This window comes from Cyprinus carpio, chromosome B12, assembly GCF_018340385.1.
Source record: "Cyprinus carpio isolate SPL01 chromosome B12, ASM1834038v1, whole genome shotgun sequence".
NCBI lineage: Eukaryota > Metazoa > Chordata > Actinopteri > Cypriniformes > Cyprinidae > Cyprinus > Cyprinus carpio.
The window spans coordinates 578126-582402 of NC_056608.1; the positions used below are offsets into that span (position 1 = coordinate 578126).

General features: G+C 33.5%; 1 long non-coding RNA gene across 1 annotated transcript; it reads left to right on the forward strand.

The window, feature by feature from the left end:
• Positions 1 to 1446: 1446 nt before the first annotated feature.
• Positions 1447 to 3947, forward strand: LOC122139077. Its single transcript, XR_006155977.1, has 3 exons — positions 1447 to 1473; positions 2184 to 2361; positions 3871 to 3947. It is a non-coding gene; the product is annotated as an uncharacterized LOC122139077 (long non-coding RNA).
• Positions 3948 to 4277: the final 330 nt, after the last annotated feature.

Here is a 4277-nt window from a genome sequence, read left to right on the forward strand (position 1 = left end):
AACCTGATGAGGAAGCAGCAAGCGAGAGACTGGGCCGCAGTCTGGAGGCTGATCTGGAGCGGCTCTCCACTGAACTCTACAGCAAAGACACACACTTCGTGCTGGAGCTCATTCAGGTCAGCAGCAACCTTTGTAAAACCTTAGCGGATCATTCAAATCTGCATTTGCCTTGTTTAGGTAGTCTTACAGTCATTCATATTATATACAGTACAGACCAAAAGTTTGGAAACATTACTATTTTTAATGTTTTTGAAAGAAGTCTCTTCTGCTCATCAAGCCTGCATTTATTTAGATCAAAATACAGAAAAAAAGAGCAAAATGTATATTGTGAAATATTTATTACAATTTAAAATAATAGTTTTCTATTTGAATATACTTTAAAAAATAATTTATTCCTGTGATGCAAGCTGAATTTTCAGCATCATTACTCAGCCTTCAGTGTCACATGTAACATCCAGTCTATCACATGATCATTTAGAAATCATTCTAATATTCTGATTTATTATGAGTGTTGGAAACAGTTCTGCTGTCTAATATATTTGATGAATAAAAGGTTAAAAAAGAACTTCATTTATTCAAAATAAAAAAAAAAATTCTAATAATATATATTCTAATAATATATTTTCTTTACTATCACTTTTATCAATTTAACACATCCTTGCTGAATAAAAGTTATTGATTTTATTTAAAAAAAATAATTAAAAAAAAAAATACTGACCCCAAATTACTGACCAGTAGTGTATATTGTTATTACAAAATATTTATATTTTAAAAACATAGCTTCTTTTTTTTTTTTTTTTTTCACTTTTTATTCATCAAAGTATCTAAAAAAAAGTATCACATGTTCTGAAAAAATATTAAGCAGCAGAACTGTTTCCAACTTTGATAATGAATCATCATATTAGAATGATTTCTAAAGGATCATGTGATAATGATCCTAAAAAATTCAGCTTTGCATCACAGAAATAAATGATAATTTAAAGTATAATAAATTTAAAGACAATTATTTTAAATTGTAATAATATATCACAATATTACTGTTTTTTCTGTATTTTTGATCAAATAAATGCAGGCTTGATGAGCAGAAGAAACTTCTTTCAAAAACATTAAAAATAGTAATGTTTCCAAACTTTTGACCTGTACTGTGTATATATATATATATATATATATGTATCTATTGGGGCTATCTGTTTCCGAATCGTGGGAGAATCGTGATCTCTATTTGAGACAAATAAATCGTGATTCTCAGTTTATCCAGAATGGTGCAGCGCTTCCTGAAGCTGATGTTTGTGTTTGTGCAGAGCGCTGATGATAACTGCTATCCTGGCGGCCGAGAGCATCAGTAGCTGGCCTTTGTGGTGGAGAGGGACTGCATCACCATCCTGAACAACGAGTGTGGGTTTGAGGAGAACAACGTCCGTGCCATCTGTGGCGTGGGCGGGCACCAAAGAAAACACAAATATGGCTACATCGGTACTTTAATTTTGTTGCATGTTTTGTCTTGTTTTTTGTTTTTGTTAATTATTATTATTTTAGTTTGTTGTTTTTGTACATTTAGTTAAACTAAATGTTGTCTTGTCAACTAGGTTATTTTTTTATATTTAATTTAAGTGAAAGTTTTACTTTCAAGTAACAGAAGATTTTTTTTTTTGTGGTTTTAGTTTGTTATAACAATAATAACCCTGCTGCTTATGCACCGATGATTGTTTTTATTGGCTAAAAATCATGAAACAATCATGTATGTTGGTCAAGTTTTTTAAATGTTTAAATATCAATTAAATTGCACATTTTAATATCATGCAGCCTCGATTTGTAAACACTGTCTTAATAGCAGTACTGAAAGAATGTTATTATTGTTACCTAAAATGTAAAAATAAAATTAATAAAAAAATTAATAAAAACTATATAGGCATTTAAAAATATATATAATTAAATGATAAAACTGTCAAAAAACACTACTATAACTAAAAATTAAAATGGAAAATATAAAAGGTAATTCAAAATATGAATTAAAATATTTTTTGTGCTTTATCAGCACACTAACAGTCTGTCATAATGATTGATGCATGTATTAATGAAATAAGAGTCCGTCCTTTTGAAATCAGCTCACTGGTCTCAGCTGAATCTAAATGAACAATGTCTGTGGTGTTTCACACACAACTCTGCACTGTTTTGTTATACAGGTCAAAAGGGCATTGGCTTCAAATCGGTTTTTAAAGTCACCGACTGTCCTGAGATCCACTCCAATGGTTTCCACATCCGATTTGACAAGAACAGCGGCCCCATGGGATACATCCTGCCTCACTGGGTCGAGCAGGAGCGGGCAGTGAGCGCTGGCCCCAGAGAGATCGCAGAGCAGAGGTTAAACAAACACACTAGATTCATAGGCCCGGTTTCAGGGATACTCCACCCCAGAATGAAAATTTTGTCATTAATCACTTACCCTCATGTCGTTCCAAACCCATAGAAGCTCCATTCGTCTTCAGAACACAATTTAAGATATTTTGGATGAAAAAGCCGGGAGGCTTGTGACTATCCCATAGACTGATGAATAAATGGAAGTGTATGGGTACATGGAAGCTTGCCAAATAAATAACAGTGTCAAGGTCCATAAAAGGTATGAAAGTACACTTTTTGTATGGGAAGAACGGCGGGAACACTTTTTGTAGCGAAGAAAACAAAAATAACTACTTTTATTCAACAGTTCCTTTGTCAGCGGTCTCCTCTGTGTCTCTCCATATCACCACCAGCATTATCCTCGCGTGATGCTCTTCTGTGTCATCCGCACCACAAGGAGGCTGGCTTGTTTTCTTTCAAATCAAAGCTAATACACGTAGAAGCGGCTTCCTTGTGATGCAGAAGAGCATCGCGGCATACTGTGATATGGAGAGACACAGAGGAGACCGCTGACAAAGGAATTGTTGAAAAAGTCGTTATTTTTGTTTTCTTCGCTTACAAAAGGGTTCCGATCTCATATATATAACCCTAGATTGCGTCTGACTGGCAGATGGAGTATTCTGGCCGATTTCTTTCATATCTTTTTATGGACCTTGACACTGTTATTTACTTGGCACGTATGGGACAGTCACAGGCCTCCGGTTTTCATCAAAATATCTTAAATTAGTTCTATGAGACAAACAGAGCTTTTAACGGGTTTGGAGCATTTTATGAGGATAAGTGATTAATGACAAAATTTTCATTTTGAGTGGAGTATCCCTGTAAAGCCAGGATGAGCCATAGTTCAATCTGAACATTTAAGTAATTTTTTATAAACATACCTTAGAAAAAGCATTACTGGTGTGCATCTTAAGATACTTTTTAAGATCAGTCAGTGCAAGATTCTTTCAGCAGAAACAGCTCAGATATATATATTAAACCGGGGCTTAGAGTTCTCACTCTGCCAGAAAATGTGGCTAACACTTTTAGTGTCCTACTTTCTCTAGTATTAACTGTGCAACTAACCCCAAACCAAACTCCAAATAGTAAGTACATGTAGTTAATTAATATTGTTGAATTCTTAAATGTATAAATACACTGTAACAAGGACACCATAAAACAGTGCAACTAAAATATATTGATAATTAGTTTTTTTTTTTTTTAAATGTTCTCATTTGTTTAATTAAATTATTATTTATTTTAATGTATTTAATATTTACTTAATTTTTAATATGATTAATATTTATTAATTAAAATATTTTTATTATTTTATTTAGAGAAAACTAAGTGGTTGAGATCAGAATATTGTAGAGTCTTGATTTTGCTAAAAGCTACTAGTGTAAAAAATAAAGTTCAAGAGCGTCACCGTTGGCTTTTTTTGTTTTGCGTTGTTGTTATGGAAAGCGGCTCTTTGGTGTCTATTTTTTATTCTAGATGGGCTACAAAGATCCACCTGCCCCTGGCGCTCCGAGAGCTACCAGACTAAAAACCTCTTCCATGGCGTTCATCCCTCTCTCTCCCTGCTCTTCCTCCATGCTTAGCCTTGGCTCCATCTCCATCTTCAATGAGGTGAAGACCGCTCCATGCATCACCACCTAAAACAACTCCTCCTATTAACCCTAGAAAGCCTGCTGTGTTATAGTTTAAACTGTTAAAGCGGTCACACACAATCTACTCCATGCCGTCTGATTTATATTGTAAAGATTTTTATGAAGTCAAAGCTCTTTTAGTGTAATTGTAACACTGGTTGTCTTTTTCTCCGTCAAATCTATACTGATTTTTATCAAGTAAATTCTATTATAAAGATCTTATTAATTCACAAGCATCAGAATTTAATCATA